Source organism: Narcine bancroftii, chromosome 2 (assembly GCF_036971445.1).
Source record: "Narcine bancroftii isolate sNarBan1 chromosome 2, sNarBan1.hap1, whole genome shotgun sequence".
Lineage (NCBI taxonomy): Eukaryota > Metazoa > Chordata > Chondrichthyes > Torpediniformes > Narcinidae > Narcine > Narcine bancroftii.
The window spans coordinates 40,857,766-40,871,713 of record NC_091470.1 but is presented as its reverse complement, the minus strand read 5'-3'; the positions used below and the strand labels follow the sequence as shown (position 1 = coordinate 40,871,713).

The 13,948-nt window shown below is 38.9% G+C and overlaps 1 long non-coding RNA gene across 1 annotated transcript in view; it reads left to right on the top strand.

Annotated features, from left to right (window-relative positions):
* LOC138752313 (uncharacterized) overlaps positions 1-3,126 on the top strand; it is a 28,997-nt gene extending 25,871 nt beyond the window's left edge. Inside the window, exon 4 of the long non-coding RNA XR_011350513.1 lies at positions 946-3,126. This is a non-coding gene — a long non-coding RNA (uncharacterized lncRNA). The remainder of the gene's footprint in view (positions 1-945) is intronic.
* The last annotated feature ends 10,822 nt before the right edge of the window (positions 3,127-13,948 follow it).

Sequence of the window (13,948 nt, the reverse complement as noted above, 5' to 3'; positions counted from 1 at the left end):
ATTTCCCCACATTCTATCACTCACCTGTACACTGGGGCAATTTACCATGGCCAATTAATTTACCAGGTGTGCATATCTTTAGGATGTGGGAGAAAACAGAAACTGCCAGAGGAAATACAGGGGGATTATACAAATTGCATGTCGCAATATCCTCCTCATCTGTCAACACCAAAATATATGTAATGACCTTTAGCATGGTAATTGACCATTTTTTGCCACAGTTTCCTGATCAGTATGTGGTGATTTTCATTTGAAGTCCTGACAACTTAATATATTAGTTGTGCTGACGATATCTGCAGAGCCAAAAACATATTGAAGTAATTTATTTCCATTCCATAGCATGCATTCAGAGTAATGTGGTGCTGTAGTGCAAGCACTGGTTACATAAAACAATATTCTAAAGCACACAAAACAAAGGATGCATCATATCTTCAAGCACATCATTATAGCATGGATGTATGATTTCATTACTCTCTGAAGGTAAATCACTGTTTGGAATATAGTAGAAAAAAAAGCTCCAGGTTCATCTCCTGTTTTGTAATTTGGTTAAAATGAACTAATATTTTGATTAATTACTCTGTGTGTGTGTGTGTGTGTGTGTGTGTGTGTGTGTGTGTGTGTGTGTGTGGCAAGAACAATTGGGGACAGACATTGAAAGCTGATCCTGCTAAGGAAAATGTTGGAAACTACTCAAAGCAAAAACCTCTGATAAATGATCCATTTGAAGGATCAGAGTTCAAATTGAATATAAAACTGATAGCTTTGGAAAAAGAAATGAGATTTTTTTTATAAACAGAATCTGTTTGGAGCACTGTAAAATCTTCCACCTAGAAATTTGTGCACAGTTGGTAGAATTAAAAGCGTTGTATAGTCACGTTAGAATTTTGTTCCCTGTTCTGAAGTTCATTACAGGGTAATTGATTCTTTGTTTTTGCTGGATTGCAGGGGATTCCTCCCCCCATCCCCACAGGGGCCGGCATCTTGGGCACCATCTGCAGGATCCAACAGCGTCGAGTTCAGGCTGAGGGGCCGCCATGTTGAGCACCATCTTTGGGATCCCACAGTGATATGTGCAGACACTTGGGGCCACCATCTTGGACACCTCCGTCCTCCGTACAAGCAACGACCTAACATTGGCCTCCATCACACTCAACCAGGACAGCCTGCAACAGCTCATCAGGTCAATGATAGACATTAAGATAAACGGCCAAATGACAAGTTGCCTATTCTATAGTAGGAGCACAGAGAGCTTCATACACCCCAACGAGGCGCGGTGTTTCTTCCTCACAGTGAACCAGAAGATCTCTTTGGCCTCCAGATCACATATAGTGGATGTCCAGGGCTACTGCATTGTGAATCTAACCATGAGAGGTGCAGACTATAACGACTTTAAACTTGTGGTAATGTTGCAGCTCTGCGCTGCCGTGCTCTTGGGACTTGATTTTCAATGTCACTTTAAAGAGTGATGATGGAGTTCGACGGGCCCCATCTGCCCCTCACTGTCTCTAACCAGAGATTTTCAAACCGACTACTGCGCTCCACCCCACCCCCTGCATCATACATGCCAGTTACCCACCATGCACAACCTGCAGGCTCTCAAAACTTAAAATCACCCCTCCACTATTGTTGCCAATCTCATTGACTTTAAACCCATCACCACTAAAGGTAGACAGTACAGTGCTGGGGACAGGGCCTTTGTTTTGGCAGAGGTACAGTGTCTACTTAAGCAGGGGATCATTGAAGCCTGCACCAGCCCTTGGAGGGTGCAGGTAGTGGTAGTGAGGAATGTGGAAAAGAATCAGATAGTCATTGACTACAGTCAGACCATCAACAGGTAGACACAATTAGATGCGTACTCCCTCCCCTTCATAGTCAACATGGTGAACCAAATTGCACAGTATCAGGTCTTTTCTACCATTGACCTTACATTGGCATATTACCAATTTCCTATCCGTCTGGAGGACCACCAATACACTAGGTTTGAGGTGGATTGCCATCTCTACCATTTCCTGCAGGTCCCCTTCGGCATTAAGAACAGTGTCTCATTCTTTCAATAGGAGATGGATCACGTGGTGAACCAGTACGAGTTGTGGGCCACTTTCCTGTACCTTGACAATGTCATCGTCTGCAGCCATGACCTGCAGGATCATGACGTCAACCTCCATAAATTCTCAACCTCCTCAACCTCGCATATAATAAAGCCTGGTGCATATTTCACACAACCCGCCTCACCATCCTCGGCTGTGTCACTGCGAATAGAGTCTAGACCCTGATTGCACGTGGCCACTCCTGGAACCTCCACTCACCCACAGCCTGAAAAGGTGCCTTGGATTCTTTTCTTATTATGCCCAATAGGTCCCTAGTTATGCAGACAAGGCCTGTCCCCTTGTCAAATCCACATCCTTCTCTCTGGCGGCCTTCAACCACATCAAGGCAGACATTACCAAGGCCACAATGCATGTGGTGGATGAATCCTTCCCATTCTAGGTGTAAAGCAATGCATCAGATGTTGCCCTGGCTGCCACCCTTAACCATGCAGTTGCTTTCTTTTCCTGTACCTTACAGGGCCTTGAAATTCGACACTCCTTGGTTGAGAAAGAGGCCCAAGCCATTGTCGAGGCAGTTTGGCTCTGGTGTCATTACCTGGCAGCATCTGTGGAAAGAAAATAGATTTCATAGATGGCTAACCGGATGAGCTTTTCCACCATTTTATATTTGTATTTCAGATTTCCAGCCTCTGCAGATTTTTGGATTTATATTTGATGTAGGAGACTGTTGTTGAATGGAGTTGGGTTTATGGTCTTGCCTCAGATACATTCCTCCAGAAAATGTGGTCATAAAGTGGCTGTCTGGATTCCTCTCCTTTTCCTCCTCCTCTTTCTCCAGTGCCATATACTGTAGTTAGCTGATGCCAAGGCTAAACCGAAAACAGGACTTTTCACAGGGTCTTGAAATTGCTTTAATTTCAGTCATGGAATGTAACCCCTTTGGGGCACCAAAGAATGATCTCCAAATTCTTTTGCTGTGATCAGCAACAAAGAGGATATGGTTCATATTTACTTCCAATGTTTCCATTGCAGTTGTGTGCATTTAAATTACATGTTCCATGCAATGTTTTCAAGTTATTTACACTGCTATTAAAATATTTATCTCTGCTCTCATTCCAGATTGAAACCTCATTGATTTCTTGCCAAATAAAGTTTGACCAGTGCTAAATAATTTTTATAGAGCCATAGTTAGTAAGCAGTTGAGCATTTTACACAAAATTATATGGTTTGTTTTATTTAACATTGCACATAACCTTGTGGAAAGGTGGAAGTAATCAAACAGTCTGCAGCGAGATCCTCTTTACTTTAAAATTAATCTTTCAGAGGCCAGGAAAAATGTCATGAAATTTGAACTTGGCCCCACAATATAATTGAATGCGAACCTACAAGCCAACACAAGGGGAGAAGGAAAATAGCAATAAAATGATCATAATTAACATCTGGGCATTCCTGTTATTGTAATTAAACTGGCAATGCTGAGAAGAGATGTTTGCCTAGATAGTCACAGCAGTGAGTGGTGCTAAACACATTATAAACTGGAGTCTCCATAACAGGATAACATAAAAAGGACAAATATAAACAGTGTGTCTGCATGTTTTGCACTGAGGACTGGAGAACGCTCTTTTGTCAGGTTGTACTTGTGCATGTGATGTTTGAGGGCACTGCAAGGGTGTAGAAGAACTTTGACAAAAAACCCCACCTTAGTTACAGTCTCACTACTGGTACAAATGTACCCAGACCAGACACAGATTCAGAAAGACCAAAGGAACTGTGTTATGGGCCCAGAGGACCCCAAAACCCAGCAGCAGTAGAATTTCACCAAGATAAATGGTTACTTAAACAAAAGTTGCTTTTAATTATCTTTTAACATAAAAACAGGTCAAACTTTAACTTATTACTATTAACGACTTAACCCCCTTCTAATGTGTGTGTGTAAGTTCAGAAAGGTTCTTTAATTCACAGTCCAATCTCACTTCTCCCTCCTCCAAGTTCACCAGTATCAGGCAATTCTTACACTGTGCACAAAATTTAATATTTATGAATTTCACCAGGCTTTGGTGCTTGAAAGGTACTGATCAGGAAGGTTCTTATCAGTTTTCAGAGAGGGATTTGCTGCTCGTTGCACACAAACTGATTCCTTCTGATCAGCCATGCCAGTGTCTTGCCAAAAAAACTTGCCCCATCAGGGTTTTCCAGTTGATAACCTCTTTCTTTCAGGTCACCAAAGAGTTCCTTTTCTGTTACCCTTATCTCAAGTGAAATATTATCCAGCCAGCCATCTCCTTTTGAATGGACAACAAGGGCTTTGATCAGGCTGAACTAAGAACTCACAACCTGTCTTCAAAATAGAGTTTTTCCACAAGCTTGTCAGCTTGTCCTGTTCCAGTCCCAGCTGCTGCTGCTGAACTGTAGAACTGAATTTTTTTTCTCTCTCCCTCTCTCTCTCAGAGAAAACTACATGACCCTCTTAGAACAGCAAACTGCATTCAGACAGACTGTGGCACTGGACCCAATCTTCCAAGTCCGTTTATCTGTTGCTGTCCAAAACAATAATCCATTACTCCAGCATGTCCAATTAACACCTACTTGTGAAGTCCTTCAGCAAATCAGTTTCCATTGTCTTTACAAAGACACTGGGAGCCTGGACTGTCTGGCTTGACCAAAGTGTGGTGCGCTGTTAGACAGAATCAGACACACACAAGGTAAAGACTGAACAACAGGCTTTAATCCACAAAAACCTCCACAAAGCCAGGCTGGCTGTGGTTGCAGCAACTCAATGTGAGGCCTCAGGAGGCCAGTGCAGGCTTATAGCTCAGAGGGTGATTGACACCCGACCGGGTGGGGCTTGATCCATTCAGACCGACTGATTGGCAGCCGGCCAGGTGTTGTCCTGTCCCCTTACACTCCTGCAGGTACAGAGGTTGCCCCCTGCAGTAGGCTGGTGGTGTACCACTACACAAAGCTCTGGCATTTTAAATGAGATCTGTTTTGTGAAGTGTTGGTTTGTGACCTACACTAAAAAAAAACCCACCACAATTTATCTCCTTTAAAACATATACAATATGAAATATAACGCAATCTGTCACAACTGAAACAAGCTTTCTGTCAGCTTTTTCACAGCAGCTGATTTATTTTTTGCTTCTTCTCAGAACCAATCACAATTCCATAGAATTTTACTACTTGTCACAACTTAATCCAGTTCCAGCAATGAGGCCTTTTGCAAACATGATGGTGCAGGTAGTCAGTTTATCTGCTGCTGAAGATGGAACAGTTGCTGAGGGAGGAAGAAGGCCAGATGATAATGTAGGTGGAAGAAGCTGGGTTTACTGAGACAGAGTGGTGTGGAAGTTGGGGAAGGAGGGTTGTCCTATTGGGTGAGTGAGGGAGGGTAGGCGCTTGAGAATGGTGGGGAGAATGGTTGGGGAAGAATGAGGATAGGACACTGGGAGGTAGACAAGTCTGTTAGAAGACAATGGAGAGGAGGCTGGGTGTGAGGTGGTGGTGGGAGGAGGGGTTATTGACAGTGGTCATGGAAGAGGATCTTCAAAATGGGGGGGGCAGCTGGTCCATCCCCAACATCCACTCCACTCTGTCCCTGTAAACCCAACCCCTCTCATAGCATCCTCCACCTATGTTATCACCTGGCCTTCTCCCTCCCCAAGAAACTTTTCCATCTCCAGCAGCAGACAAATCCAGCTCCTGTACCATCATATTTCCAAGGGCCCTCGATGCTGGAACTGGATTAAGTTGTGAGGAGGAGAAAAATTCTACTGAGTTGAGATTAGTTCTGAGAAGAAGCAAAAAATGAATGAGCTATTGTGAAAAAGAAGGCAGAAATCTCATTTCAGTTCCTTTGGTTTTACTGAATCTGTGTTTGGGTGCAGGTCTAGTACTGACCTGTATCTTTCTGAATTTAGAGAACCGGCTGAACACTGCATATTAACAATCGTTGTGCACCGTAAGACCACGGAGTATTCTGTGCAGTTCTGGTCAAGCAGTTATAGGAAAAACATCAGAAAGCTTGAAGGAGTGCAGAAAAATCAACCTGCTGTTGGTTAATATTCTCCAGGAATATTCTGCATTTTGATTTCCTCACCGTAAAATGTGGTTTATTTTCTTGTCTCCTTTCTGGAAACATATTTATTGAATTTCAAACAGGCTTTCAATAGGAGAAGACATGATCTCCATTTTGAGAAGCTGTTTCAGAGTCAAAAAGGGAAAGATCTAATGAAAAAATGTAGCTTGATAATGTTGGGCTCTTTGCAACAATGACAGAAATATCACAAGGGAAGGAACTTAAGCACAAGTTTGGCAGAACACTCATTTAAGAACTGAGTCTCCCTTTTTATGGATCAACAGGATGGATGAATTGATCAATGATGGAAAGGATCTTTTCAAACTTTAGCACATGTAGTTGAGCTGAGTGAGTTTATAGCATGACTTAAATACATTATTGCAGCCTGACAACCATGAATAGTCTTTTTTAAATTCCATCAGTAATATAGTTGGTTCATCACTGATGACTTGACTGTGGAAATCTTTGACCAAACACTAATGTTGTGAAGCAGAATTATTTTGTCTCCTAACTCATGTACAATTTGGAAAATAAATTTAACAAATAATGCAGAGTAGATAATTTGTAGATAAATGGATTACTAGAAAATATAATCACATTGATAGAAGGCAGATATATATTTAAATATTTGGGACAACGCTACAGGGCACCAGACTAGATTTTCATGTGATGCAGTAGCTCACTAAGCAAAAATCGAAGTTAAAGAAAGGGGACAAGATAATAAACCACTTTTCATGCAAATTACTCCTGGAGAATATTAACCAACATTTTGTCCCATCATATTGGGGGAGCAACACCTAATATTCCATCTGGGCACCCTCCAACTGGATGACATTAACATTGACTACTCTGGTTTGCACTAGGCCACTGCCTGTTCTGCCCCTCTTCCTCACCTCTCTGTTCCTTCATATCTCCACCCCCTTCCCTCTCCATTCAAAGAACCATCTCCTCCCCCTATCATCAGCTATTTTTCTCCTGCCCTCCTAGCCATATCCACCTATGATCTCTTGTGCCTATGGGCCTGTGCTCCTCACCATGTCCCTCCCCCCACACTATTTTATTTAGACACCTGCCTGTTTGTTGCTCTAATCTGGAAGAAGGGCTCAGGCCCAAAACTTTGGTTATGTGTCTTTATCTTTGCAACATAAAGAATGCTGCATGACTTGCCTGAGATTTTTAGTATAAGAAATAATTACTCCCCTCAGATAAGCTTTAAGCATATCCCATATTATAAAACTGTTGTAAGTGGAAGAAAGATTGTTTTCACAAAATATTTCTGTCTCTTAATAAATTCACAAAAATCCTTCCTCTTTAATAATGTAGGATGAAAGCATCATCTGTACACCTTTTCTTGCTTTTCCATTATCGTAATAGTTAACGTTAAGTCTTGCCAAATATTCTGTTTTTAGTGCTCTACTTTGTAACTGGGCAGACATTAAAAATAAGTCAATCCTTGTATGTGAATCATGTACCCTTGAATAGTCTCTTTCTAAGGGGTTGACCCACCTCCATGTATCAATTAAATTTAAATCCTTCATAAATGATAATGTTGTTTTTACACCTTTCATCCTTGTTATTGTTCTCGCTGATTTGTCCAATATTGGACCTAAACAAAAATTGAAATTTCCTCCATTCAATACATTTTGTCTCCCCCCTCTGGGTTTTAAAAAGATATCCTTCATAAAGACTTAATTATCATAATTTGGGGTGTAAATGTTCATAAATGTTCATTATTCTGCATAAATTTTGCACTGTGCCATTACAAATCTTCCAGTTTGATCAGTTAAAGTTTCTTCTTTTATTTTTGATATATTTTTATTAATTTAAATTGCTGCACCTCTTGCTTTTGTTCCAAATGAAGATGATATTACTTCCCCCATGTGTCCTCTTTTTAATTTTGCGTGGTCCAACTTGGTGAGATGCGTTTCTTGTGGGGGGGCGTGGCAAGATGGCGTAGGGAACAGACGTGCCTTCCAGACCTCTCCTGACTCTGATTTATTGTTTTGTCTTTAAGTGCCCGTTAAAGTTCTTTTAAAAGTTTATATATAATAAGAGGTGCTGGATTAATACCTAATGGTTTATATGCAAAAAAAAAAGGTAAAAGAAAACATCAACAGACTGTTAAAAAACTACATTTTCCAAAATTATCTGAGCCTACTTGTTTACAAGAAGCCAGGTCTCAGCGTAGAATGGATCCAGAGGAAGACGTGCAGAGTTCGGCATTGAAACTTTGTTTTAAGCCAGTGAGGCTCTCTGAAGGTCGCATTCAACAGCTTTCAGACCAAAGAGCTGGACGGGTGCCAGTATTTCACACAACGGCCACTGTGAGTGCTGTTACTGAGACTTTGACAGTTGAATCAGCTGGGGCGCCACCAGCTGGAGAGTTAAAGAGCTGTCATTCGACTGCTACAGTGGTGGCGCTGCAAAATGCATCTTCAATTACAACGGTCTTTCCAGACATTGATTCAGTGAAGATGATTAAAGAGATTTGGCTTAAAGATAACCCTGATCTTCAGTCTCCTGGCATTGCTGGGGGGACTTTGAGAGGGATTTTTATACGAAGTCAAACTGCTAGAAAAGATACTAAATTAAGGGAAGGGACAGAAGATCCCGTGGTCTTTAAGGAACAGCAAGACCCCATTATGCCTGAATCTACTTCTGTTGAAATGTCTGTTAAGGATCTTGAAGATAAGATATATACTGTATCAAGTCACTTAGCTAATCTTGTGAACCTGTTTATTTCCAAGATTAATGCGATGGCGGAAGCCATTAATGGAGCTTTTAAGCTTGAAACCATTGAAAGATTTGAAATGTGTGATCAAGGTTTAGTCGATGCACAGGATCAACTGCAAGATGAAAATAGAATAATTGAAACATTGCAGATCCAAAATAAAAATTTAGCAAAAAAGGTTGATTATTTGGAGAATCAATCTAGACGGAACAATGTGAAAATTGTTGGTTTGCCAGAAGGTATAGAAGGACCAGATCCAAGAACATTTTTTACTGAATGGATTCCACGAGTGTTAGGACAGGATAAATTCCCTGAAGGTTTAATACTGGAATGTGCTCATAGAGTTTTAAGAAGAAAATCTTTTTCAGGACAGTATCCAAGATCTGTTTTGATCCGTTGTTTAAACTATTGTGACAGAGAGACAATTGTACTTACGGCTATTAGAAATGCCCAGCAAAATAGATCTCCTTTGATGGTTCAGAATAATCCTGTTTTCTTCTATCAAGATTTGAGTCAAGAAATTATGTTTCAACGACGCGAATTTAATTCTGTGAAAGAACGGTTGTGGAAAAAAAGACATAAGGTAACATTCAGGTATCCTGCGGTACTGAAGATTTTTCAGGATGGAAATCAGCCAAAGTTCTTTGACAATCCTAAAGAGGCTATGGACTTTGCTCAGTCTTTACCAATCATGCAGTTTTAGGAACGATGTAGTCCTTCAAGGTCTCTAAAGAGAGTAGAGATGTAAGGTGGGATCCAGATTTTTAAAAGAAATGGAAGCAATGGTGACTGAAGTGGTAACGTTGATTTAAAAAAATAAATCTTTTATTTTTTTTTGAGAAGAGTTTAAATAGTTTAAATAATGATGATAGTTTAATGAAATGGGAGTTGGGAGAGGGAACTGGGTGGGCACTAGTTTCCAGAAGTCATCAGCTACCTGTGAGTTATCTCACACCCAATATTTTGGGGGAGTTACCGCTTTGGGCGGTTTAAACAGGAGGAGGTAGTCGTGACCTCCGACCTGTTTTTTTTTCTTTTTAATTTTCGGGTTAAGAAGTGAAGGTTTTTTAAAATTAAAAAAAAAATAAATAATTTTTTTAACTCTTTCTGTTTTCTGATTGTAATTGAGAGGGAATTAGGAGGTTTTTTTTCTCTCCTTTTTTTTCTCTCTTTTTTTGGTGGGGGGTTTTTTCTTTCTTCTTTCTTTTTTAAGAGGATGATGTCACAGAAGATAATAAGTCAAAAATTGAGGATGTTGAATTAGATGAAGAGGAAGATGAGGGGAAAGGTGATAAGAAGAAAAAGAAGAAAACCAAGTACAAATACATTGAGGGAGAAGAGTTTAATAAAATAAAGTTAATTTCAATAGAGAATTTTGAAGATGTTATAAATGAAGAATATGGAGAATTTTATAAGAGTTTGAACTTTTTTTTCTTTTTTTTTCTTTTTTTATATAAGGGGAGGGGAAGGGAATAAAAAGTTTATCTGATTGTTTTTCTAAGGGATGTTTTTGTTCTCTCGATGAATTATAAAGGAAACTTGGTATTAATGGAAATTCTGTATTTATGTATTATTAATTATGATTTTTTGTATAACAGATATGTGGTTGATATATGATTTTAATATTTGAACTTAGTTTTAAAGTGGATTTCATTTGTTAAATACATGTATTATGTTTGATTTAAATATATGTTTAAGGGTATTATTTTAGTATTGATTTTTTTTGTTGTTAGTAATTTTTTTTGTTGTTAAGTTTTATCCTTTTTTTTGTAAGTGGGGTTTTTTCTATTTTATTTACAACATTGTTAATTAATTCTTCACTCTTTATTTTGGGGGGGAGGGTTGGACTAATTTTAAATTAGACGATTAATGTGTTATAATTATTGGGGGGGGTTAATTTGTGTAGTTTAATGATGTAGTATTCTAATTTTTATTATCTTATTTTTTATTATTTCTTTAAATGTAATTTTTATTTTATTCATGTCATAAAATTTTAAATAGTTTAAAAAAATGTGTTTCTTGTAAAAAAACTATTTCTGCCTTTAGTATTTGTAGGTATGCCAAGACCCACTTTTTCTTCACCTTCCCGCATTAAAACTAATAAATTATAATGTTCTATCTATGTTCTTCTTTAAAACAATATTTTTTTTAACAGTAAAATCTCTTTGAGTCTTTAAATAATAAAGTGATTGTTCCCCTTTAAGAAAAACACACAATGTCCCTGTCCCGACGGTGACATATAACTAGAGTCCTGAAAGCCCGCGAGAAAAGCCCAAAGAATCTCTCAAGGTAGAAGAACCTCTCATTTAGCACCTTTTTTTTGCTATTCCTTTCCAGGTGCCATTTTTCCCCTTAGACTAGAGTTTCCACCCTGCTACCACTTTTCCCAGATTTTTTTTCTTTTTACTGAGCTCTCCATGAACATTTCTATTCACTTTAATTTTTAAGCAATAAATACAAAATGGCTTAGTAAAAATAATTAAAAAAACAATTTTTACTACTTTTACTTAGTTCCATTATAAATATTTTCACAATCTTTTCCCTCAGTAACCTTGATCTTTTTTGCTTTATATACTTTGCAGAAAGTCTTCCACCTTGTTCTTTTTCTTGAAAAATCGTCGATTCCCTTCCACTACTTCGACCTTCAAGGTTGCAGGATATATCACTGAGTATTTCAGATTTTTAACACATAGTTGTCTTTTCACATCTTCAAATTCTTTTCTTTGTTTAATTAAGGTCGGGTTGAAATCTTGAAAAAAAGTACCTTTTCACAATCAACCTCAGGCGGGCCATTATTCTGCTTAGAGCAGTTATATGCTGCTCCCAGAATTATCTCCCGTTCTTGGTAACTTAAAAGTCTCCCCAGAACTGGCCTTGGTCTTTGATCACCAACTCTTCTGGGTCCGAGCGTTTGGTGAGCTCTCTTGATATGCAGTTTTTCTCCAAATTTGTCTTCTCCCAACACTTGTGGAATCCATTTTTGAAAAAAAAGTTCACCAGATCTCTACCCTTTAGTCCAATAATTTGGATATTATTTCATCGACTAAAGTTCTCCACATGGTCAGTTTTGTCTAGCATTCCTTGTTTATCCGATTCCCATTTTTTGGTTTTCTTTCCAAAGCCTCGAGTTTTTCCATGTGTTTTCATCAATCCAAACTCTGCTTGACCCATTCTCTCCATCAAGTCTTCAACAATCTCTTTTATTTTGGTCATTTTCTCCATCATACCTCTTATCACCTTATGAATCAGTTACTCAAATTCTCCATTTTTTTTCCAGGATGATGCTCATTTCCTGACCCGACTCCCCAGTTTTACCTGGTTCTGCTGGTCCCGTCACCACTTTTCCCCACTACCTTTTGGATTTTTACCCGATGTTCTCAGTTGAATAGCAGCTTCTTGTTCTTGGCTGCCTTGGTTTCTTTGTGCTAGTTTTAACCATTTTTGATGAAGTATATCTTGATTTTCAATTTTTAACCATCTATTTTGTGCTCTTCACGGAGAGCTCAACCAAACCATTTCTGTCTAAGTCTGTCGCATGTCCATGCCCCAGCTGAAACCATACTTGAGTCCTTTGGTTCTAAATGCATGCCAAGTGTAACACCATTTCCAAATTGACCCCGAAAATCTCTCTACAAATTTGCTTATTTCATTGGGATCAACTCTCACTCTTCAAATGTTTGTTCCATAGGATAATTTCTTAGCTCAGGGATCAGCCTGGTGACCCTTCGCTGCCCTCGCTTCATGACAGGTATATCCGCCCTTGGTTAGGGAGAGCAGACCCTTACAAAATATTTCAGATGTGGTCTCAACCGCATTGTACATAATAGCCTAAAATCTGACGTGGAGGAAAAAACTGTGGATAGACTTGAAACAATGAACATTCCACCTACACAATTGGAGGTTAACATTTCTCAGCGCAATATACACTCCAGAAATTCAACCAGGTACTCAAGGGTTTTGAATGTCCAACATGACCTCCTTGTCAGATACACAGTATATTTAAACCCCTGCAATTCTGCTTTTGCAACATTATTAGAGTATTTGGCTGTTCTGAGGAGGAAACATTGTTGGCTGATCTGTTGGTAGACCTCTCTCTTAACCCATCTCAATGAGTGTGAACTTCAACCAGCTGATAACGTACCACTCAGCCCAGGGATGAGCACCAGTTAAGTCATGGCAATTTTTTTTTGTCCATGTCTCGATATTTGTGAGTCCTTTTAGATATGTCCTATTGCAAAGAAATTGCTGTAATTAAGTTCATTTATGATATCTAATAATGTACCAAATATAATTGGAGCTCGTCTTCCTTGATGTAATGCTCTTGATCCCATCCCATAATCATTCATTGTCATCCCTGTTTGACAAAAGTTATAAAGCCCTATGCAAATGAAAAGCAATTGGGCCTTTTAGAAGCAGACATTTCCTTGTTGAAGCTCTGGAATTTTGTGGAGAAAAACTTCAGCCGGAAAATCGCAGCCTCATCTCCTTTATCTGGGAAGAGAGGGATATGCCAGAGGATTTCAGAGACAATGTAATTATATTCACGGTCAAGAGAGAAGAAAGATGCACTTTAGCAACTACAGTAGGGTCTTGCTGCTATTGGATGAATTCCATTGTGGGTTTCCTCCAATTAATGAATCTAATAATTCAAAAATCTATGCATTGATATGTGATGTTAATGAAGTGCTGCTCAATGTCATAGGTCCGGAAAGAGAATAATTACAGTTTATAAAGCTTTAGTTATTTTCTTTATCTCTATTTCAATTTTCTTTGTCAATTGTCATTCTTTCCTTGTAATTTCTTTTTTTTTGCACTGATTCCTTCCATCATTGTTCTGTTTCTTTCTTTCCCCTTAAAATAGATGCTCTGTCAGCCCAGCAGTTCAACGTTCAGATTTATTGCCAGAGTAGATGCTTGACATCACACAACCCTGAGATTATTGTACTTGAGGGCCAAGCAGAATTTCTACTGATTGGCAGTGCAAAAAAAACTGTACTCAAGAATAGATATGTATACAAATAGGAGAAATGCAAACAAAGAAAGAAATGTAAACAAACTGGCTGTAATACAGAAAATAAATATTCAATAATAAAT